A 26420-nucleotide genomic window follows, 5' to 3' on the forward strand; every position below is an offset into this window, starting at 1 on the left:
GGACTGACTCGTAATTGACTCTACATTGGTTTAAACAACACTGCCAATGTTCGTAGGAAACTGGGTATCTGACATACAGGAATTGGCTGCAAGTGGAAAATGGAGTTATGTGCCTTCCAAGGAAAATCCTGCCAACCTAATATCACAAGGCTGTCCAGCTGGCCGAAGCACAAAGGAAATATTGAGCTTTACATGGATATTGTGAACGCAGAGAATCTCTTGGCCTCAACGCCAGAGTCCTTCGGTTCTGTGATAAATGTTGGTATAATAGTTTTGCTCACCTAACGGTTGTATGTATCACCTAAAACTAATCCAGTTAGTTGAAAAAGTCTTTTCGTATTTTGTCAGTCGATGTCGTTGCAGTCGTATATCTCCAGTGCTACCAATCACATTATGTCATACCATATGGTGTTGGAAAGGTGAGATTTAGGCTTCATTCAGAATTAAATTCGGGGATGTTGGAAAAAAGTTACAGCTGTTCAAAAATGAGTGAAAATAATACATAAATTCGCTATATTTCGAATTTTTTGTATTAAAAAGGGAAAAATCCCACGCAAGCCATAAATGAAATTTGTGTAGCCCAAGAATGGTTCGCTCGCTTCTATTCTGGAAATTTCGACTTACAATGATGAAATAATGTCTCTAGCGGAAAATGCCAAAAAGTGGTCGACCAAAATGGTAGGTATTTGCTTAATTATTTAATATTATATACATATAAAAAAATATAAGTTGAAGTTTGATTAGAAATACGAAAAGACTTTTTCAACTATTTAATAAATGATCCCCATGACAAAACGAGTTCAAGCCCGTAAGACTGTCCATTTATCCGTCTGTCCGTGCAAGCTGTAACTTGAGGACAAATGGAAATATCGTAATGAAATTTGATATATAGTTTTTGTTATTGTTTATATTTGGTTTTGTTGCATTATCGGATAGTAAACACTGTAATGAACATTCTCTCATCGAAATGAAATTATTACGGTGGCTACAGAGTTTCTTATAGAAAGGGAACAGAATAAACCCGTTTTTCTCAGAATGGCGTTTTTTAAAACGGTTTTCACTCTCAAAGAAAGAGCTTTAAAGACATCTAGTTCCAATTTTGAGAGAACATTTTTAACATCATTCGCCATCGCGCTATTGAAGTTTTTTTGTTTTTTACTCTTCCTATTTTTTGTTACAAAAACCTGTCGAAAAAAGGACCAAATTCTGCCATTTATTTAAATAAAAAAAAAAATCTTCAAATTAATAACCGATTTGAAATTTTTGCTTAAGATCAAAATTGCGGCTGCAATCGTGGACATCGTACAGAATCTTTTTTTTACGTGTCATTTCAACAATTTATTTCACTATTATACAACCAGTAAATAAATACAAAAAATTCATATTGTATTAGTCATAAACGTATTTATTTATAAAAGACCGGACCGATTGTTAATTTCAAAATTGAAAAAAAAAATCGCCAATATTAGTGATTATTCGGACAGAGGCGACCCCTTAAGGGGTTAGGGTTGTTTGTGTTGACCCCGTTCCAAAAAAAGATATTTGTGGTGACAACCATAAGTCCTTGGAGATTCATCTAAAAACAATCGGACAGAAAAAATTAGTTTTATAAGTAAACAATTCTGGACCTGATCGAAGGATTTTATTTTTTTTCAAAAATTAACAAAATGGCGGCCTTAGGAAATTTTTATCTAAATTTTTGGGAAAAAATCAACAGTTAATTAGTCTTAAAAAATCGAAATTTTCGAAAAAATAAAAACCCTTCGATCTGGCTCGAGCTTTTATGTATTATAAAAGCTGTATAAATTTCAATAAAATCTACTTAGCGGTTTTCGAGTTACAGTTCTCACCGGTTCAAAAAACATAGTTTTGAGAAAAACGCGTTTAAAGTTTCACACTAGCGCTTTGAAGTGCCCGAGCGGATCAACGCGAAATTTCCAGAGAAAATTTTTAAGATAATACACTTAACGCAAATGCAAAAAAAATTAAAAATTTTGAAAATTCTGACTACCCCTAACCCCTTAAAGGAAAGCATAACTAAGCACTAAGTTAAGATATAGAACTGTAATTTGGCACAGAGGATCGTGGCAAAGGCACCTGTGGACTAAATTTTCTTAAAGTAGGCGTGTCTCTGACCTACAATAGGTTTTATGTACATATCTTTGAATAACCAAATTTGCTCACGATAAATCCTATAAGAGCCCCTACCGACAGTGTGGAAATGAATGAAATCGGATCATAACCCCACTTACTCCTATATAACAGTGCTGTTAAAATCTACCAAAAGGGCGATAAATTAATAACTAAATACTCCAGAGACATTTAATTTCACCAGTGAGATGGTATAAGACAACTTTATAAGACGCAGTGGTGAAAATTGATCAATAAACGCCCTCTTTTAGCTGAAATCACATATTTGGAGAGAACGTTTTTATTCAAATTCAGTACATGACATTACTGTAACATTTCTATAGAACAGTACAACCAAGCCTACTTCCCATATAACAAAATTTTAAAAGAAGTATTGAGATGAAACTTTGCGCGAATTATTCCTTTGAAATATGCGACTCTATAATATATCTTTGTGCAACCATGTAGCTAGTCTCAGGATTTTCGTTCATCCGTTTGACTTTATTCAATATGATCGGTGATTGCATGTGACTTTTATGAAATCGTTGAACCATCTGTGGATTAGTAATGTTACATTGTACCGATAGATAAAAGCGAGTCAATACTACCCTCAGCTCCCATATACTACTCATAATGATTTTTTTTATTCTAACAAGTTGTGTGCCGAATATGTCGGTTAATGAGTACTATTTATTATTATTTACATATATGTTTTCGAGTATACAATCAGCTCTTCTCTTTATCTGTCCCCTATATACCCCATACAATGATTTCCGTGTTTCCAAGTGTATTTGAACCGTTCAGGTTGGCCAAAATGTGTGAAATTTTAATTTAACATTTCAGCATGATTTTAATATAATTTTAGTTGACACCAAGTAAAATATAGCAATAATATTAAGTCTAGGTTAAATGTCTTCAATAAAAATCAAGAAGATGACAAAGTTGAATAATGATGGCTTAATTCTTTCACAACATTTGTTAATATAGAATTTTTCCAGCACCTGAAGAAATTTCTTGGCTTTGATTCTCGTAATTGGTTCGGTTACAACCGAACTTAGTCCTTCCTTACTTGTCATTATTAAAGTCCGGCGAACATTCGTTACATTGAATATTAATAAGTATGCTTTGGATTTCGTATAGTTTTCTTTAACACATTCGTCATCAAACGGCACTTATGTATAGGTACACCTACTTATATACTATAGTCCGATTTGTATATGGGATAATACAAACTGAAGGACGGAATATGCACATATTTTCTACTATTTCTCAAGGGAAGGGATTGTTGATAAAAATCGCAGTTTCAGACCTGAACAATTCATTTTTCTAATTTTTTAAACACAAGCCTATTCCTTTCCATTATTATTTTTAGATGGTATTGTTTAATTATTATTAATAATTTAGCTATGGTTTGTATCGTTCAAAAGAAAAATAAGCTTTGATAAAATAGCTGTTTTTCACGTTTATATGATTTATATTTATAAATATTATGATTTATACTATCTGACAGCTTGTTTAAACCTTAATAATTTCTAAAGGAAATGGACGTGATTCTCTAACAAATACCAAAGCAGTATGGCAACGCTTTTTCATCCCTTATATTGCCCTAGACATTCAGAGGTTAGAGAGTCGTTGAGCGTATTTTAATTTATGTATGTGATAATAATAAACACCAAAGACAGTATTTCGACAATTGCAAAATCATTAATAAGCAAATTGAGTGTTAAAAGAATTTAAGTCATAATTTGTTTTGCGTAAAAAACTGCATGTTTGGAAATTAAAAGCCATGCAACCAAAAAGCCGAAAATGAAGACAGGTAACTTATTTATGTTCTACATATGCGTACGTGCTCGACCTAATTGTGTATATTAACTATTTCACATGTTTGAGAGGTAATTTATTTTCGTTACATACGTGTTCAATTTAATTATTTACACGTCATTCATGTTTTTACGATTAACAATTTTATGGTATTAAAACAGGCGAACAAATTTTGAAAATATCGATATATTTTATACATAATATTATATATAAAAATTCTGACTAGCAAAGACTAATGATTGTTTCAACTACGAATTATTTTAGCTAATTTCACTGATCCTCTGTGCTGTAAATAAGCTCAGCAAATCATTAAGTGTTCTTGATGGGTATAACAACGGGAGACGATAGGAGCAGTTTGACATCCACCAATACGGCTCATTAAAAAAAGCAAATTAAAATTATTATAAAGAATGGCTTTGTTTCTGCCAATATTGGATACATAATACACCTTTATTAATTTAATTTTTTTGCAAAACGACGTTGTCGGGTTCTCGACGTTGTGTTTGCCGGTGTGCCAAATAATTATTAGGTTTGGATAACAATTCAGATTGTATATTTGAGTAGGTGTAATTTATGTATAAGCATGTATTTTAGTATATACAATTGTGTGGGTATGTGTGGGTATATAAAATTTGGGTTATTTAGGATATAAATACAATTATTATATAACTTAAAGGGTTATTTATAAGTATAATATAATATATAATACAATATACTATAAATTTAAAAAAAAACCGGATGTGGTTTATTATTCCCGCGTTGATACTTCAGTGGTTCTGCTGTTGTGGTTGTTGTTGTTGCTGCTGACTCTGCTGTTGCTGCTGTTTTGGCGCCTGTATGTCCGTCCGCTCTTGGTTTTACTGTCTTTCTGTTTGTCGGGTTCTTCGTTGTTATGTTTGCGCTGTTGAGTATTTTTTTCATTGTCCTCTAATTCGTATTTAGACGAGTTAGGAGGACAATGCAGGAATGTGTTCATTTGGTATGAACAACGTTTGTGGCCTAACCCACACTTCCCTCATCTAAAAAGATTTTAAAGTATTGCCTTACTATATGGTAATATACTTGGCAGTGACAAATCGATTAATTTAACTGGCTGTTAAACATAGCTACTAGTATAAGGTCATGATCTCATCTTTTAATAGACATGTACGAAAAACCATGCTGTAGGAATCTAAGTAGCTCAAAAGTTTTCTGTACTACCAGTGTTATGATAGCGTTACTTGAGCTGCGCCTATGTTTTTTGAGTTTATAAATTTGTGGAACATGTTTATACATTAAATGTATGCTTCAATTCTATTGCATCTTTTACTTCGAAGTTATGACTGTCAACAGTGATGCAACTAGGCTCGCGATTGCGACATCTGTTTGTTTGATGACAGGATATATTTCGTCTTGCCCTCGATCATTACCAGACCTATTTACTTCGGCACCTCCAAATTTGGACATCGCGGCGTAAAGGCAGCTCCTTTTCATGCTGCGAAAAGTTGCTTTGAAATCGGGAAGAGAAGGTGTAGGTCAACTCTCTTTTCACGGGTTTTTTTCCAAGATTTTGCGTATGGTGAATATCTGGTCGGTTGTTGATTTTCCAGGCCTGAAGCCACACTGATAAGGTGATAAGGTCCAATCAGTTTGTTGACATTGGGTTTTAATCTTTCACACAATACGCTCGATAGAACTTTATATACGATATTGAGGAGGCTAATCCTACGGTAGTTGGCGCAGATTGTGGGCATGCTTTCGATCGACCATTTTTTACAAAGAAACAGAAACATGCTCCTTATCAGTTCATTGCCGTCGTGTTTGAATAGTTCGGCCGGCAGTCCGTCGGCCCCCACCGATGTTGCTCTTCAGATGGGTAATTGCCATTCGAACTTCTTCATGGCCGGGCAATGGAACGTCTGCTCCATAGTCATCGATTGGGGAATCACTGCCATTCAGCAGGAACTATGCTGAATATAAAAAAACTACCAAAACCAATGATTTTTTATTAATTCTCTATTTGGATCGAAATCCAAGCAATTTTATATATACATACATACATTTACTCAGCGCCATGCCCATTTTTAAATTTTCACAGCGACTGCTATAAAGCTCTCACATACCATCATTTTGATGAAATTGAATTACGCTGGCGTATTTAGTTATTGATTTTTTGCGCTTAAAGTAGTTTGTAAAAGTACCGTTCTATGGGGAGTTAGCGAGTTATCCTCCCGTTTCATCCATTTTAACACTGTATTTAATTTTTTATACAATTAAGGATCACAAAAAAATTTATTTTTAATTCGAGACATAAAGCACTCGAACGTTCTTTATTGATTCGATGTACAGACTTACATACGTCTAAACAATACTAAAGTACAAAAACAAAAGACGAGAGTTACTGTAGTGTTCCTCTATTAATACAGTAATGATACATATACTCGTACACTTGTATTTCCTAAGTAGTAAAACTACAATGTTAACTCCGTCGAAGTTTTTATAAGATCTGCAATCAGCAAATTTGGTTATTGTAGCTTTAGTGGTTTAGGAGATATGTACATTAAACTTGTTAGAGGTCGGAGCAACGAATCTCAATATGTTTTCGGTTAATGACTATTTGTGGGCGTGGCAGTAGTTCGATCACGCCCATCTACGAACTCGATATTTTTTTGGACGTAGGAACCCACATATCAAGTTTCAACGAGATATCTCAGTTTTTGCTCAAGTTACAGCTTTCATGGACGGACGCACAGTCAACCGGATTTAAATTTTTCTCGTGATGCTGATCATTTATGTATATTGCGTAGTTGAAAAAATCGTATTTCTAACCAAACTTAAAATATTTTTTCTTTATCGGAGCAACGAATCTCAATTTGTTTTCGGTTAATGACTATTTCTGGGCGTGGCAGTAGTTCGATCACGCCCATCTACGAACTCGATATTCTTTTGTACGTAGGAACACACATATCAAGTTTCAACGCGATATCTCAGTTTTTCTCAAGTTACAGCTTTCATGGACGGACGGACAGTCAACCGGATTTAAATTTTTCTCGTGATGCTGATCATTTATATATATTGGGTAGTTGAAGAAGTCGTATTTCTAATCAAACTTAAAATATTTTTTCTTTATCGGAGCAACGAATCTAAATATGTTTTCGGTTAATGACTATTTGTGGGCGTGGCAGTAGTTCGATCACGCCCATCTACGAACTCGATATTTTTTTGGACGTAGGAACCCACATATCAAGTTTCAACGCGATATCTCAGTTTTTACTCAAGTTACAGCTTTCATGGACGGACGGACAGTCAACCGGATTTAAATTTTTCTCGTGATGCTGATCATTTATATATATTGGGTAGTTGAAAAAGTCGTATTTCTAATCAAACTACAACTTATTTTTTTATATTTGTACTAATAAATAAATAAACAAATATGTACTATTTTTTTCGACCACTTTCTTCCATTTTTCCGCTAGAGGCATCATTCTATCAGTGTAAGACTTTCGTCAGTGTAAATCGAAATTTCCAAAACGGAAGCGAGCGAACCATTGTTGTGCTACACGAACTGATACAGCATCGCCTCCGTAATCTACACAAATTTCATTGGTGGCTTGCGTGGGATTCTTCACTTTTTTATATAACAATTTCAAAACATAGCCAATTTCTTTATTATCTTCACCTATTTTTGACCACCCTTAATTTTATTTCAACATCCAAAAAATTTAATTTTTTTTGGTTAAATGTGGCTTAAAATCTCACCTTTCCAACACTACGGGTTGCAGGAGTATAAAAATTAAACAATATTTCATTATGTGCCCGCAAAAAGTTTTAACCACAGCTAAGAAAGAAGTGAAATTTTGATTCATTGTAATTCCCACGATAACCGGTTCTACGCACCGGAATTGACTCGGATTTTATCCGACCAAGGGCTGTTTTTTCGGCGATCTAACCCCGTTTGGGTCGGTGAGTACTAATTTGTGTTTGTCGTCAATGGAGCAACTTCTTGCTGCAAGGTTGCTCTGTATCCTCCTGACTCGTGCTGGCATTGAGTCCAACCCGGGCCCGGAGGAATTTTTCTGCTGCGTATGCGCAAAAAGGCTCCATCCAAACTCCACCTCGGTCAGGTGTAATACATGCAATGGATGAAGACATCTTAAGATCTGTTCAGGTCTTAAGACTCACAGGGAGTGGACCATGTGTTACATGGCCCCACGTTGCCTGCGCAATACTGCGACGCAAGCCTCTACGGCTATGTAATCTTCACATAGTTTGTGCGCCGCGCCGCATCTCAACCCGAGTATCCAACAGAGCACCTCCACGGTAAAGAGCTCAATCAGGCAACATAGCTCCCATTCTGACTTGTTCCCCCCTCCAATCTTCATCCCGCTCCAATCCTCGTGCGGGAGCCAATCAGCAACTCTTGGTTCCTCGCACAGTCTGTTCCGTTTGTCAGACCGTCATACGTCGGAATGTTACATCAGTTAAATGATATTCTTGCACTGGCTTGTGTCACTTCCCAGCGTGTTCTAGCCTGCGCACCACACGTGAGTGGAGTGAATCCTACATTGCCCCAAGCTGCAGGAGTCAACTCACAACAGTGGCGTCGCCAACCAACACACCAGCTGCAACAATTACCACCTACACGTCAATCCCTCACCCCCAAGATCACCCACGGACACCCGCGACAAACTCGAATTGTTCAATTTAACTGCAACGGACTCCAGAGCAAGATCGAGAAGATAGTTGCACTCATGAATCAGGAACGTGTATCGAAAGCTGCAGTTCTAGAAACCAAGCTAAACAGCCATTCAGATCTTCTGAGTTGTGCCGGTTTCAATGTGTTACGTAAAGATCGCGAGCGAGATAATGGTAGATTTCATATTGCACAACACCGTGCAGTATCGTTTAATCGATGAAGACATCGTCCGCAGGGATACTACTCTAGAATGTTAGGGTATAGCCATCCGGTCAGGCAATATCGAGCTCGAAATATTTAATATATACATCCCCCAGTTACATGTTGCCCTACTGGATATTAACCGAATATAGGTGGGCTACTTCGTGGTGAAAACCGTTTGACACTAGGCGACCTTAACGCCAACCACGATCTTTGGCATTCCAGCCTGTCAAATGATCGAAGGGGGATGGATCTGGCGGAACAGATTGACGAATCGACATTCTGCACAATGAATGACGAAGCCCCAACCAGAGTTATGGACACCTGTAATAGCTCGCCTGATATTACCATTGCTGGGGGTGGTCTGCTAAATATCTCAACCTGGCGATCTATGCTAACTCTCACATCAGACCATCTGTCCATAATTATCTCGATCGAGAAGCCTCCTGATTTCGTTTCTGTGCTCAATCGTACCTTCATTAACTGTAACAGAGCTAATTGGAGCGGCTTCACAGAATTTACTGAGAGCACCTTTAACGCTCTACCTATTCCTACGGTCGTATGCGTTGGCGAACGTCAATTCCGCAAGGTGATCGCTCGCTTCATCCCGGCTGGAAGAATAGCGGAACTCCGCCCCAATTTCCCAGCCGAAGCAGCCATTTTTGCTAACGAGCGCGACACCTTACGCCATGCCGATCCCGGGGTCCCCGAATAAGGGATCTCAATTAGGAGATTCGTCGTATGGTAAACCATCATAAGTGGACGAAATGGATAGAGCACCTGAAGTCCTACAATCTCTCCACCGGTGTGAGTAAGCTTTGGGTTACTGTCAAAGCTTTGTCTAATCCGAAGAGACATGACGACCGAGTTGAAGTTCAATTCAATGATCATGCCTCTTCGGACCCGAAGACAAAGCCAAGAGATGTGTTAACCGACGGCTGACGGCAAAATGCCAAACAACTGCGCAGCGCTTACTTTCACCGATGAGGAGGTTCAGAGTGTCATCAATAAAACAAAATCATCTAAATCCATTGGCCCTGATGGAATCAACATGCTAATGCTAAAGCATCTAGGCTCGACGGGAGTAAGTTATCTCACCAAGGTCTCAACCTGTCACTGACCACTCTTCAAATACCCGATGTGTAGAAAATCGGAAGAGTGGTCCCTCTACTGAAACCTGGGAAACCCGCCAACAAAGGGGAACTTACCGTCCGATAACTCTCCTCTCCCCAGTAGTGAAGACACTTGAGGCCTTGCTGCTCCCAACTTTCATTCACCACCTAAGCCTAGCCAGTCACTAGCATGGATTCCAAAAAGTGCACAGCACCACCACAGCACTTAGCGTCATAAACGCTCAGATAGTTCGTGGTCTCAACCAGAAACCACCCTGTGAGAGAACGATCCTAGTAGCGTTGGACTTGTCAAAAGCTTTTAGGGCTAAAGAGGTGAACTATGAACTATCTGAATGGTCGTCAGTCATCCGTACTATTTTGAGGTGGAACATCTCAACTGAAAAGAATTAAACAGGGGGTTCCGCAGGGTGGTGTCCTCTCCCCGCTACTGTTTAACTTCTACATCTCGAAACTCCCGCAACCACCAGAGGGGGTTTCCATAACCTCGTACGCAAATGACTGCACGATATTGACGTCGGGCAATGGAATCGATGGCATGTGTTCGAAGGTAAACGACTACCTCTCCGACCTTTCTCGTTTCCTCACTGCACGAAACCTCACGCTTTCCCCCACCAAATCCACAGCGACCATATTTACGAAGTAGACCAAGGAGTTTAGACTTGAACTTAATACTGCAGTCGATGGCGTCAAAATTCCGACTGTCAATCACCCTAAGATTTTAGGTGTAACATTCGATAGTCTATGCTCCTTCTCTCCTCATACGACCGCTATTATCGCCAAGGTACAGAACCGCAACAAAAACTTCAAGTCGCTAGCCGGCAGCACATCGGGAAAAGATAGAAAAACGTTGTTGGCAACATACAAGGCAATCGATCGGACCGTCATCAACTACGTCGCACCAATATGGTCACTTGGATGCAGTAGAACGCAGTTGAAGAAGCTACAGACATGCCAGAACACTGCACTCCGGACCATGATAGGATGCCTCTTGATGTTTCCCATCGAACATCAACATAGTGAGACGCTTATGCTCTCAGTCAAAGAGTATATTGAACCCCTCTCCAAGCAGTTCCTGATGGGATGTTTTCGCAGAAATCACCCCTGCAGCGACCTGCTTGGAGCGAAACCGCCTTCTAGGAACATCAAGAGGTCTTTCCTTAACTACGTCGACGACATCGAACAATACGCCGACTGGACTTCGGACGCAACTAACTTCCGACAGGTAATGACCGCCATTCATAGTGGAGTCATCAACACCTTCACCGATTCCCTTCCCGTGAATGGCGTTCTTGGAGTCAAACCTATCCACCTATCGCAGACGAAGAGCTCCAGTTGCCGCGAGAAACGAAAGTGACCCTAGCGCAACTCGTTCTGGATATTGTAGCAGGTTAAACTCCTACTTATCCGGAATAGATCCTGACATACCCAATGTATGTCCTGTATGCAACGAGTCTCCGCATGATACTGTTTTTGAAGTAAAAGAAAATATTCATGATTCTTAAATGAATACTGAACACATGCTTATGATTTGAAAAATATTTTTGTTTGATATACTTATAAAATGTTTTGGCGTTTTACACAAAACAATAAAAAGTAAGCTATAGGGTGATTTTTTAAGAGCTTGATAACTTTTTTAAAAAAAAAAACGCATAAAATTTGCAAAATCTCATCGGTTCTTTATTTGAAACGTTAGATTGGTTCATGACATTTACTTTTTGAAGATAATTTCATTTAAATGTTGACCGCGGCTGCGTCTTAGGTGGTCCATTCGGAAAGTCCAATTTTGGGCAACTTTTTCGAGCATTTCGGCCGGAATAGCCCGAATTTCTTCGGAAATGTTGTCTTCCAAAGCTGGAATAGTTGCTGGCTTATTTCTGTAGACTTTAGACTTGACGTAGCCCCACAAAAAATAGTCTAAAGGCGTTAAATCGCATGATCTTGGTGGCCAACTTACGGGTCCATTTCTTGAGATGAATTGTTGTCCGAAGTTTTCCCTCAAAATGGCCATAGAATCGCGAGCTGTGTGGCATGTAGCGCCATCTTGTTGAAACCACATGTCAACCAAGTTCAGTTCTTCCATTTTTGGCAACAAAAAGTTTGTTAGCATCGAACGATAGCGATCGCCATTCACCGTAACGTTGCGTCCAACAGCATCTTTGAAAAAATACGGTCCAATGATTCCACCAGCGTACAAACCACACCAAACAGTGCATTTTTCGGGATGCATGGGCAGTTCTTGAACGGCTTCTGGTTGCTCTTCACCCCAAATGCGGCAATTTTGCTTATTTACGTAGCCATTCAACCAGAAATGAGCCTCATCGCTGAACAAAATTTGTCGATAAAACACATTTCGAACCGAACACTGATTTTGGTAATAAAATTCAATGATTTGCAAGCGTTGCTCGTTAGTAAGTCTATTCATGATGAAATGTCAAAGCATACTGAGCATCTTTCTCTTTGACACCATGTCTGAAATCCCACGTGATCTGTCAAATACTAATGCATGAAAATCCTAACCTCAAAAAAATCACCCGTTACAATTCATGGACCATTTGACATGGTTTGACCCAACAAGAAGTGCATATGTACATATATGTATGTAAAATGTAGAATATATACATACGAGTATATACTGTTTGTGAGGCAGTATTATCCAGGGAATGTAACATATTTGCCATTTTATTTATTTTAAGTGATAAGATATTTGTTAAAAAGGTCGTTACATCATATGTACATATTCATCAATTTGATAGGATGACATATTGGCCAAAGCTAAGTGATCCTCTAGTACCCTTGACGCCCTGTTGGGACATTTATTACGGCATACTAGGACTGTGTCATCCACAAAATTTGATATCAATACATAATAACTGTTGGAATACGAGGGCTGCTATAAATATTTCTGGCCTAATAATTTTTTTCGTTGGATTTGGCTCTTCTTGGAAGACCCACACGGTCGATTGCTGTTTTGTTACGGGCCCATACGCATAGATCCATGATTCGTCACTTGTGACGATCTTATAAACGTCTTTTGAAGCACCGCAATCGTATTTTTTCAGCATTTCTTTACACCAATCCACGCGAGCCTTTTTTTGAGCGATTGTCAAATTGGCCGGGTTCCAACGAGAACAAACCTTTTTTACGGCCAGGTGTTCATGCAATATCGAATGTATGCTGGTGGGAGAAATGCATAGGCATGCCTCTATCTGAAGGTATGTTACATGACGGTCTTGCATTATCAATTCACGTACGGCGTCGATGTTTTCTGGCACAACGGCTGTTTTTGGACGACCTTCACGGAAATCGTCTTTAAGCGAGCGTCGGCCACGATTGAATTCGTTGTAACAGTTTTTCACAGTGCTATAGGATGGCGCTTCATAGCCATACAAAGATTTTAGTTCATCGATGCACTCTTGTGATAATCCACGTCGAAAGTTGTGAAAAACGAAAATGTTCACGAGTTAATTCCATTTTTTGGCCGAGATGAATTTTTTAATTCCCTGTAAATAAAACAATTCACGATTAAATGACAAAACGTTCTGAGTGATGTTATGCTAAATAAATATAGTTTAAAAAAACTAAAAAACACGCTTTTAAAGCATATCAAACTAAAAAGTGAAAAATAATTCTTTGTATAAACTAACAATAATAATGAAGGAAAAATTCCTGCATTATTGTGAAAATAGCGTGGAATGCTCGATATATGAAAAATATGTCACAAAGCACCCCACGCTTTTCTCACAATAATGCAGGAATTTTTCCTTCATTATTATTGTTAGTTTATACAAAGAATTATTTTTCACTTTTTAGTTTGATATGCTTTAAAAGCGTGTTTTTTAGTTTTTTTAAACTATATTTATTTTTAATTTTATAGTTTTTCTTTTATGAGATTTGCCAATATTGTGAAATATAAACGAATATAACTTAAATCGTATTCTCCGCCATTAGATTCGGTGACAATTTTTAAAAAGCTCACATCGACGTGACAGCCAAAGTTAAAAAAAGAAGTTTTCTACTACAGTTGCTTCTCGGAGGCATTTTGAAAACTAGTATCTGAATTTTTTTTTACTACAAAAATTTTATTTTAAGTATTAATTTTTTTATTACCTAAAAGTCACATGTTTTGCATTATTAATTTGATATTATTTCTTCTGGTGCGCGGTTATACTTATATATGTACACATCGTTAGCTAAAATGCAAACGGCCCTATCTAACATTTTCATTACTTTACAGGAGAAACAAAAAACTGTATAAAACTATATATATTAATGTGTTTAGAGCAATTTTTTTCAATGTAACTTGTAAAACAACTACAAATTTATATTTGAAAGAAAATAATGTTTTTTTTTAAATATTTTAAAAGTTATGTTACTTACGTCCTTTTGACGTCTGATTTTCTGAAACAAAAAGCCCTAACTACAATTCAATTTTTTTAGTTATTTGTCAGTAACTTGTCAATACATTTTCAATGAAGTAATATATCGCTGTAATAACAATGGGTAGATGCTAAAAATTATATTGAAAACAAAATAAAGAAAAATTTATCTAAGCATGGTTACCAAATTTTATTGAATGTTAAATTAATAAGTATATGAAAATAAAATTAATTCAAGAAGATTAAATAAATATGTAGTACAGTTCAGAGGTAACGGTAAATTATACTTTATCAGCTTGTGTATTAACAACTCTCGTATAATAATTAATTTTCATAGGGTATATTGTCATAAAAATAATGACAGTCTGCTGGTAGTACTTTTTTCAGCTCCTGCAGATGCTGCCATTTCTTATTAGAAATTGCCAGTCTGCTCAGATGCAATTGGGAAGGTTCGACAACTGTGAATTGTTTTGAAGTTCTTTGAGATAGCTGGGCATAATCGTCATTTATATCAGTTTTAAAATAAATAATATTTGTAGTTTAAGTGGTGAACTTGTAGAGGCATAGAATTTTTCCGGGCTGCTCTTATTGATTCTACTAGTTGAAATGGCAAATGTATTTGTTTATTTTTGATTCGTCTCTCAATAAGAGAATGAGTGGAATCGCATTCCATTTGCGTGTGACCTACTACTAAGTATTTGTGTTCTATGGTAATGTCTTTTTCCACACATAAAGAGAGCAACGCATTAGAAAGGACAACATTTCTGTTTTGGTAAGAACAACCATCAGAGTAGATAACTATGTGGTGAATGTGAGGATGTTTCAAACTGACTTATAACATTGTGTATAGTGAAGTTGTGAACTTGTAGTTTCATTTTATAATAAGAGGAGCTGGCGTTGGACTGGGGTATAAGTTTAACTGCCTCCATATCTATGCAAAATAGTAGAAATGCACCTAATTTGGCATTTTCGACATCATTTTGCTTTTCATTTCGCATCCTTTCAATTTCATTTCGGTGAATGTCAAATATATCCTGTGACAAGTTGTTTGATTTAAAAGATAAACATAAGTCACACTGGTCATTTCGTGGTTTAAATAACGAGTAATTGCTTGATTTAAAAACATTCATAAAAATTGGAAATGATACTCGAGCAATATCATTGTTTTTATGTTCTTCGCATGATTGAGAATAAAGTTCATAAATCTGTCTGTATGTTTTGAAATCTGCTTCAAAATACATTTTTGTTGTATATTTGCGATGATAGTGCGACTCCAACTTTGGTAAATCTTCTAACCAGTTTTGTAAGTAGCTACATCTTTTCTTATAGTGTAATCTTTCTTTATTTTGATCAGAATTTTGCGTTTTTAGACTCTTTTGGGTGCAATGTAAGCCACTGGATTGGGTCCAACAACGTACCATTTTTTCTGATAAGCCCAAAGTTGATAGAAACATTTGCCGACAAACTTGCATTCGATTTGTATTGTGCTTTAGAAAATAATATTTAGTGTTGGAGCGTTTGGAATTTTCAACAGTTACACGTTGTGTTTTGGAACATTCAATGAGGTTTGTTACATATAATTTTTTTTCATCCCACGACATTATCCAGAACGAGTCAAAAATTTCTTTACGAGTATCTTCTGTAAAATGGGAGCAAAATCGAATGGAACTTTTCTCACAGAACTTCGACTTACACGCATCTTTCATTTCTCTGGGCTTTCTATAGCTAATATTTCCTTTAGATAAACATTGATATTTCTGTCCAGCCATACGTTTTTGCTGGTTATTAACTCTCACATTTTTTGTAGTATTACTCGCATTTCTGGTTGCACCACTTGCTAAATTATTTTCCGACATATTTTCACTATCCGAATTCATATTAATGATATGTAATTTTATTTAGTTAAACACTGAGATCGCTGAAAAAACACGTGTACTGTTTACTAAAAACTTTAATTGTGTTTACTGTGCTGTCTACTACAAAGCAAAACGGTGTAACGGGACAAGGCCGTGTTTGTATTGTGTGGTGTTTGTTGTTGTGTGTAGTTAGGGCTCTTTGCATTTATCAAAACAAACACTTTGTAGTAAGGGCCTTTTGTATTTCGTTAATAAAACAACTATTTTTAATCGTATGACTCTGTAATTTTGTATGAACATGTAGTTTGAATAAATATATTATAATCAATCAAAAAACCCATTTTGATTTTTTTGTTAGTTAGGGCCGTTTGCATTTTAGCTAACGATATGTAAGTATATATATCTATATAAAGTATACTTTCATTAAGGATATACATATGTATATTTCAGTATATACATATGCTACTCAAATGTCGCCAAAACTAGTTTTATATAGATGTTGCATATTTTTGGTGAGCTGCTTAAACTTACTGTCGCCTTCCTACAGTGTCTCTCAAATATTCTACGTTTCAGTACCACTTAAAAAAGTTACAAACATACATACATACATACATACATACGCCTTCCTACAGTGTCGCTCAGATATTCTACGTTTCAGTACCACTTAAAAAAGTTACAAACATACATACATACATACATACAAGTGAAGCTAATAAAAGCGTATTAAAAATGTCAAACTTTCCAATAGAAATGTCAGATAGCACCTGGCAACACTTAGTGTTGCCTAGTCCAGAAATATATATAGCAGCCTATGTATCTCTTTGTTAGCTACACTGTTTCAAATATTATGGAAGAGACACATTAATATCGGTATTCTGCTTGAGACGATTGTCTCATGACTCTAATTGTCACAATAGTCATTTAGTGATTCTGTTAGTCAGGAGTCTCATTTTGGTATTCTGGCAGATACAGTGAAGTGGTATACTGTATAGTAGTATACTGTATCTGCCAGAATACCAAAAAGAGACTCCTGACTAACAGAGTCACTAAATGAAGATTGTGACAATTAGAGACATGAGACAATCGTCACAAGCAGAACACCGATATAAGTCTTTCGCGGTTTTATCTATCATGATGATGGACTTTAAATAACAAGAGCGACTCGTTTTTGGTGTCGCGTAAAGTTGCCAACTTAAAATAGTTTTTTTTTCGTAGTTACGTTGAAAAACTCTCTCTAGGTGGTTTTCAAAGAAAATTGATTTTTATACACTTGCAACTTGTTGCTACAGAGTATTATACTTTTGTTCACCGAACGGTTGTACGTATCTCCTTAAACTTAGCGAGATAGATATAAGGTTATATATATATATAACTGATCAGGATGACAAGAAAAGTTGGAGTCCGGGAGACTGTCTGTCTGTCCGTCCATCCGTCCATGCAAGCTGTAACTTGAGTAAAATTAAGATATCTTGATAAAACTTAGTATGCGGGTTCCTTAATACCAAAAAAATTACATGTTCGTAGAAGGGCTTAATCAGGTCACTGCCACGCCCACAAACCGGCATTAATTGAAAACCTATAGCGAGACATAACTAAAGACTATTCTAGTATTAAGGCATAAAACTGTAATTTGGTACAGAGGATCACAGTATCAAGAAGCACCTGTGGGAAACAGTTTTTAAAAAAGTGGGCGTGGCCCTGCCATCTAATAAGTTTAATATACATATCTCCTAAATTACTACAACTACAACAACCAAATTTGCTCAGCAATGATATTGTGAAAATCCAACTGATAGTGTATAAATGGATGAAATCGGAAGATAACGCCACTCACTCCCCATATAACGGTACAACAAAACACTATTAAAAGCGCGTTCATAAACTAAATACGCCAGACACATTAAATTTCACCTCCTAGATGGTATGAAAGAGCTTTATGAGAGCCGGTGTGAAAATTGGACAACGGGCGTGGCAGCGCTTACTTTTTGGTGAAATCACATATCTCTGTACCGGACCAACCGATTTCGACAAAATCGTACATCGTATCCTAAATTGTAGCTAAAAATGATTAAGGCCCTACAAAAACAGTTCGTGCCTTAGGTGCCGAATACTTGTACCCCACGCCTATAGTTGAATTTCGATTGAATGTATCGGAATGTGAGAGATATATAATTAAAATTCAGGTATAATCGTTTCGTGATAATGGTATGTGTGTATGTCAAAAATAGGTTAAATCGGGTCACTATTTATCTTAGCCACCATATATTAGATATAAAGATTTTCGAACAACCGGGCTACTTTATGCTGGATATATCGGCCAATATTTGAGTTATCTCAATGAAAATGAGAAAGCGTATTTTACTCATAATAGTGCGTCTTTGGTACCTAACCTCTCCTCCTACCTCTTATTAAGGGTGCTTTTCAAGATTTGGCGCATAGTGAATATCTGGTCGGTTGTTGATTTTCCAGTCCAAAAGCCATTAAATAGCTCGGCCGGCAATCCATCGGCCCCCGCCGCTTTGTTGTTCTGCAGACAGGTAATTGCTATTCGGACTTCTTCACGGTCAGGCAATGGAACGTCTGCTCCATCACGATCGTTTGGGGAATCACTGCCATTCAACAAGCTGGAGAAGTGTTCTACAAAAGTATGCTTCGGTCTTGAAGCCTTCTGCTAGTCACCGCATCTTTTCGTAGAATTTTCGGTCATTACGCCTGTCGGCCAGCTTGTCGAGCTCTTCATACTCACGCATTTCGGCATCTCTATTTTTTGTCTGCGAATATGTTTTGCTTCTCTCTTCAGCTCTTGACACCTAACTCATCCCGCACGTGTTGAGGTCGATTGTAACGTCGCAAGGTAGGCAGTCTGTTTTATCTCCGCTGCGACGCTGCACTCTTCGTAGTGCCGTTCTTTTGTATTTTCCGAAAACCAATAGTTCTGTTTGCAGCTGTACTTAAGGAGCTTGAAATGTCGTCGTACATCGAGTTGTTAACGAGTGTTCTTGGAGAGCAGGAGTGCAAGTCGAGTAGAAAATCGTTCGGCTGCCTCCATGTCGAACATTCCCTGTGTTTGTTGACTTGCGTATCCTCACTGTTACAAGGTACTGGTCCAAGTTTGTGCTAGCACTTCGGAGGGTATACATATCTAAAACACTGGAAACGTGTCTTTTTTCCATCACAACGTGATCGATTTTGTTTGTGGTTTTTTGATCCGGAGACAGCCAGATAGCTTGATGAATTTTCTTGTGCTGGAACCTAGTACTAGATAACCATATTTCGGGCCCAGGCGAAATCGATCAGCCTCTACCCATTTAAGGATGTTTATCATGAGAGCTGAATCTTCTGACCGTTGTGCCAAAGATATCTTCTTTGCCAACCCTGGCGTTAAAGTCCCCTAGAATGATTTCTGGGCGAGGGCAGCCCTCATAGATTCTGCCTTTCTTTCAGACTATTTAGACATGAGTATTAATATTCAATATACAATCAATATATATTTCTTAGAGTGCCAAAAAAATTTTTGAATTGACAATCTGTATGTTTAAAACTACTTATGGTATTGTGGCACTAACTGTCTTGTCTTTTTCGAGTTCCAGGTCTTTTAATGCAAACAGCTAAATAAAAATTTTGATTCACTATCACCAAAAAAACAAATAATTTCAGTCTTTTCTTAATGTTTTAAGCGTTTTGCCATTTTCAATAACATAATTTGTTTGTTTCTACACATAGTGTTCACAGACAATTGGATTTCAATTTAGTGTTTGTAAATATGAAATGAAATTAAGAATTTTGAAATTGAATTGAAATGTGGCTTAAAAAGTGTTAGAGTTCATATCTGACTGCGATTTTACTATTCCCGTCTCCTTGGACACATGATGTTTAAAATATTCTCCTCTAGTTACATCCTTTACGCTGAGTTGCTTTTTGTTGAAATGCCTATCTTATTTCTTTCTCTGTAAAAATTTGGTATATATATTTTTGTGGGACGAGCCACAATATATTATAATATTATATTTCAACATTTAACACAACATGGCTACATCATGTCAGCAAGTCAGCTGCGCCTGTCTTACAAGAAACGAGTACGACACAAAACGACACAAAACGACCGTTAGGCTTGAGGAAACCCGCTGTTATTACTATATAGGTCTACACATCATACGATCAACTATCTTCTCCTGCTGACAGCCACCGTGTGCGCATCGTACAATAACCACCACAACTGGTGACCACGACATGATCGATAGTTATTTTTTAATTTAATAACTATTTCGGCAACAGTTCACCTCATTTATTAATAAAAACTACGCCCACACTTTTCGACTACAGTGCACTTTGTGTATTGGTTTTTGTGCTCACCTACGCACGTGGCTGCCCACGTATACGACCGATTGGAGGACAACTGAAGTTTTCCCGTAGTGCTGATCAGTACAGCCTTGTGTGCAGCACATAAATCTTCGCAACGGATTACTTTTTCGCTAAATCGCTATGCCAGATAGCGCAAACGTGCAAGTGGCAGACAGTATAACGCCACTCCAACGTGTTTCAATACGATGTCCGCTCTTCAATTCCGAACACCAGCCTTGTGGTTCGCCCAACTCGAGGAACAATTTCATCTCGCCGGAATTTTCGATGAAACTACGCAATACCACTACGCTTCCTCACACATCCACGCTAAGGCAGCCGCAGAAGTGGAAGACCTTCTTTTGAACGTTCCCAAAGAAACGCATTACACTCGTCTGAAAGGGATATTGATTGAACGCCTCACGATCTCTCGATAAGCACGACTACAACAACTTCTCGATCGAGAGGCCTTGGTTAATAGAAAACCGTCGGAATTTCTACGTCATCTCAGAAGCCTCGACAACACCGTTCCGGACAACATTCTTCGAACTAAGTGGCTCAGCAGACTTCCGATGTCAACCCAATCTATATTTGCAAGCGGATATGAATCTTCGATTAATACTTACGGTTGCATAACTCTAACACTAAACCTTGGCCTCAGACGAAATTTTACATGGCTTTTCGTGGTGGCGGACATAACGAAACCTATTATTGGCACAGTTTTTTTAGCTCGTTTCGGCATCTTACCCGACCTCAAGAATAGCTGCCTTACCGACTCGATAACTGGATTAAAAGCCGCCTGATTATCGAGGACTTAACGCCCGTACATTGCCAGACCGATATCCTGTTCGTGTTCTCGAAGATTTTACTGCCAATCTGACCGGCAAAATAGTATTTTCAACAATTGATCTAGTAAGCGCTTTTAATCAAATACCTGTTTCCAAAGAAGCTGTTGACAACACTGCAATTATAACACCGTTTGGCCTTTTCAAAGTTTTGTTCATGACGTTCGGACTTCGGAATGCGGCACAAACATTCCATCGATTTACTGTGGTGGTAGCACGGGACTAGACGGGCTCTCATCTTCGCTTACTTTTCGAACGACACACTAAGTATGGTGTCGGAGGTGCCGTTTTGGTCAGTCCAAAGTGGATTTTTTGGGACACCGCGTTTCAGCCAAAGGAATCTTACCTCTTTCTGGTAAAGTAGACACGATAGTTAACTTTCCAAACCGCTGCTAAGTTACAGGCACCCCTGCGCGAGTACATTAAAGGGACTTCGATAAAAGGTTCTCACCTGGTCCCCTGAACACCATAAGGAGATGCAGCATTCGTTCAATGTAAAGAAGAGCTACGTAAAGAAACAATATTAGCCCACTCCCTCGGACAATATTTACTGATGAATCAGAATATGCTATCGGCGCCGTCCTCCAACAACTGCGAGGACAACACTGGGCACCATTAGCCTTCTTCAGCCAAAAGCTTCAACCTGCTCTTAGAAAACACTGTCCGTACGACCTCCCCCTGTGGGTAGGGGGGACCCCCTTGGTGCAGGGGGGGAACCGAATATACCCGCGGTAAGGCATGCCTGTCGTAAGAGGCGACTAAGATCCTGGCCGGCAGTCCAGAGTTGTGTGGAAACTCAACTGGTAGTAATTTCGGTTACAAGGTCTTACCAGAGACTTTAACCCGGTACCACGGGGAGCAGTAAGCCCTTGGAGGTAAAACTCCAATCTGCTTATTGGGTTCGGCCCTTTGTGGAGATTCGTGGTGGCTGTGGTTAAAACCCAAATCGCGGGAAGAACTGACTTCGTCAGTTCAAATGTAGAGTTGCATTGCAACCTGGCGCCGTGCACATAGTACGGAAGAGGTTTTAGATGGGCCTCAAACCCTACCAAGGTGGTTAGTGTGTCCATGCCACACTGCCGATTGGTTCTGAAAATCGTTACCCAATTTTCAGGGCGCTGATCGACGCATTGTATTGATCCGTTGTGCTTCTGAGCACCGTGTATTTAAGCCTTCGCAGGTAGGATCCCACGTAAAACACTCTCGGCAGTTGTCCGTACGACCGTGACCGTCATGCCATCTACGCAGCTTTACGAAAATTTCGTTATATTTTCAAAGCACGACACATCACGATATTCACGAATCACAAAACTTTGCTACAAACTTTTTCTCAGGACCCCGATCGAGCGACACCCTGGCAATTCCACCGCCTAGATTTCAGCAGAGAGTTTACAACCGATATCCAACATATAGCTGGAAAAGACAACATCGTCGCAGATGCTCTTTCTCGAATCGAAGAAATTTAAATGGCAGTATCTTCAACTGATCTTGCTCAAGCATAAGCTGAGGACGGCGAGCTTCAGCAAAGAATACACACTTTTTGCAGGATGGATATGCCGTTACGGTGTACCATTACAAATCACAACGGACTAAGGAACACAGTTTAAGAGCCAACTCTTTAACGCTCTCGCTCGTCTCCTCGGCAGTAAACACATGAATACCACCACTTTCCTTCCGCAGTCGAATGGAATGGTGGAAAGTCTTCACCGTCATTTTAAGGATGCCATTCGGTGCCACGAAAACAGCTCATGGGTCGAGATGCTACCCATCGTTCTCCCTGGAATTCGCGCCGCTTGAAAGGAAGATCTTGGCGCAACTCCTGCCGATCTCGTTTATGGAGACCCAATTCGTTTACCAGGAGAGTTCCTAGCACCTTCGTCACGATCTGGTTTGCCACCACCCAATTTGGCATTACGCTTAAGAAATTCCTTCGCAGACCCTGCACCAGGGAACGTAAATTATAGAGAAGGTTCAACAACGGACAAGCGTGTGAACTGTCAAAAGCTAACAAAATGCGATGAGCGTGTTTGACCACAGCTAGCTAAGAAGGAGAAATTTTTAATAGAGGCGCGTGAACAGAGCTGAAAATTCATTGAAAATTATGCTCAGAAATATACACTGCTATTACAGACGTATGTTGGCCTTTTGCTTATATTTTTAAACGTTTACATGCCATCATATTAATTGATATGATTATCAGTTCGCGAATTTTTATGAATACATGCAAAACTGATAACATTTTAATTAAATTAAATTTTTAAATATTTCTTATGTTAAATAATATAAGAAAATTTCTTATATGAATATGTTTGTATACATGCGATATATGCATATGAAAAAACCGTAATATATTACAATAATATTGCATGTAAATTACATTTCTTTATTTAAATTTTCATACGCATCTACATATTAGCAGTAAAAATGTGCGCGAACTGCGCTATATGTACAACATATATGTCACTATATTGTCTGGCGTTATTCGATTAGATACTTCCTTTTCCAACATCATTCGCTCCTTTGTACATATATCTCTTACAGTGGAAAAATATGTGTTCTGCGTTCTCGGTATTGCTACCACAGAAAGAGCAAGCTATTCAATCCTCGTGACCGTACCTATGCAAGTACTCCCTGAAGCATCCATGTCCTGTTAAGAACTGCGTCAAATAATGATCTACCTCCCCGTGTTTTCGTTCTATCCATGCTTGTATGTTATCGATTAAGCGGTATGTCCATCTCCCCTTGCTTGATGTGTCCCAACGTGTTTGCCATTCGTTTAAGCTGGCTTGTCTTTCTTCTCTACACTCTGCCACTGTTAGTTTCCGGCCTGCGCTTTTACTTTTAACATATATTCGCTTAAGTTCGAGAGCCATTATGTCTGGAGGCATAATTCCTGCTAGAACCCCGACAGCTTCATTAAAAACCGTGCGAAATGCACTGACTATTCTAATGGCGCTCAACCGGAACACCGATTGCGCCACTTCAGCATATGTCTTATGTATTAATGCTGGTCTCCATACAGACGCCGCATACATTACAATTGACTGGCTGACCTTGTCCAGAAGAGCTCTCCTGCTCTGTTTCGGCCCTCCTATGTTTGCCATTATTCTTGATAAGGCCATGTTTACACGCGCCGCTTTTTCACATGTTTTTTCAATATGCATTTTGTAGTTAAGCCTCGCATTAATCGTCACACCAAGATATTTCACAGCGGATTGTGTTGTAATGTTGTGCCCGTCTATGTTCAGCGAAATAGTTTCCAGTTTTTTCCTGCTAGTTATAAGCACTGCTTCCGTTTTGTGACCGGCAAGTTCGAGTTTTGCCTGCCACTGCTTTATCTTCAGTACAGTATCACTACAAATACTTTGTATTTGATGGAGCTCCTTAGCTACTATTGTTACAGCAATATCATCTGCGTATCCAATTATTTGCACTTCTCTCGGTAGAGGGAGGCGCAATATTTCATCATAGGGTGTATTCCAAAGGAGTGGGCCTAGCACAGATCCTTGTGGCACACCACCCATTGCCCTATTCGTTTTTGGATCCTATCGGCCAAATAACTTTGTATGATGTACAGCAAATAGCTCGGTGTTTTTTTGAGCACTAACGCACGCATTATATGGGGCCAATGGGCCGAGTTAAACGCGTTTCTCACATCAAATGTGACGACCGCACAATATTCTTTGTTCCCATACATCCACCTGTCTCCTTCAATGGCCTGGCTGTTGATGATAGCTGATCGCAATTTAAGAGCCCTATTCGGAGTACCATCTAGTACTGGTGCTTTGCTATTTTCAAAGCGCTCAGCAGCTTGAACAACTTCCTGCCCGGTGATTTCTGGTGCATCTGCAACTTCTTCGCGATGATAATTTCCTCATTCTTGATTTTGTTGTGGGAATAGGGTTTCTACTACATTTTTGAGTAATGAAGGACATGTAGGCGCTTGACATTTGCCACTTTTAATCCTTGACATTACAATCCTATACGTTGCTCCCCACGGATTTTCGTCCACTTTTTCGCATAATTCTTTGAAACATGACATTTTGCTCTTTTTTATTGCCTTTTTTAGGTCGTTGCGTTTCTTTTTGAATGCTTCTCGCAGGCTGTCACAATCTAAGCTGCGTATGTTTCGTAGAAAACGGCGTCTCGCTTCGTGATTTTCACTTCTCAGAGATTCGATTTCTCGATTCCGCTAATAAGCAGACTTTCTCTGTGCGGCTGTCCTCTTTTTTTCATAGTGGCATCACAGGCTTTGCTAATGTGTTGTACCAACAATTTAGCCTGTTGGTCTGTGTCATCACTTCCGTTTACGTTTTCATCCAGCATTAACTTAAAAAGCTCCTCATCTAGGGTTTCAATTCTCCACCCCTTGGACTGCACCTTTTGGTGGCAAACATTTCCCTGTTGTATACTCTTGCTGATACTTAACATTATAGCTAAATGGTCACTTTGGGTATAAATGTCGCATATAGCACCCTGCTGGCAAAAGATATACAGTGACTCACACGTCTAACCGGACGCGCGCATTGCCAATGATGGAACCCTCCAATTATATAGTGAACATCTTAAAAATGATACATATGATACATCAAATTAAAGGAAAAATCTTCTATTTTATTTTAAGAAACTTAAAAATAGTAATAAATTTATTCACTGCGTAAAATTTAGAGAAATAGCTCGCAACATATAAAATTCGTTCCACACAACTAACCGGATTTTTTAAAAAGCTAATGATTACTTATATTTCGTAGCATATCCTTTTGCAGATAAAACTGCTTCTAGTCGCCTTGGTATAGAGGCGACAAGTTTTTGACAAAATTCTGGTGGTATTGTGTTCCAAGCCTCCAAAATAGACCTTTTGAGCCCAGCAACATTGGAATACTGTCTTTAGTACACTTTTCGACTGACTTCTTGTCATACGTGCTCAATAACGTTCAGATCTGGGGATTGGGCAGGTGTCCCCAGTACATGAGGGCAATTGTATATTAACCAAATACGAGCAATCTCCGATTTGTGCTTCGGATCGTTGTCTTGGTAAATTGTCT

At 38.4% G+C, this 26420-nt stretch overlaps 1 protein-coding gene across 15 annotated transcripts in view; it reads left to right on the plus strand.

Annotated features, from left to right (window-relative positions):
• The window catches only part of LOC125779099 (glutamate receptor ionotropic, kainate 2), a 2985835-nt gene that overhangs the window by 325835 nt on the left and 2633580 nt on the right, over window positions 1-26420 (plus strand). For 8 of the 15 annotated variants that reach the window (XM_049459572.1, XM_049459576.1, XM_049459575.1 and 5 more), the window contains exon 1: window positions 2840-3946. The exons of 2 other annotated variants lie outside the window; for them this stretch is intronic. The gene's annotated coding sequence lies outside the window, so the exon portion shown is untranslated. Of the gene's footprint in view, window positions 1-2838; window positions 4023-26420 lie in introns of those variants that run through there. 5 more of the 15 variants (XM_049459583.1, XM_049459582.1, XM_049459574.1 and 2 more) reach the window with 3 other exon arrangements.

The sequence above is a fragment of the Bactrocera dorsalis genome, chromosome 6, assembly GCF_023373825.1.
Source record: "Bactrocera dorsalis isolate Fly_Bdor chromosome 6, ASM2337382v1, whole genome shotgun sequence".
In the NCBI taxonomy this organism is placed as follows: Eukaryota; Metazoa; Arthropoda; class Insecta; order Diptera; family Tephritidae; genus Bactrocera; species Bactrocera dorsalis.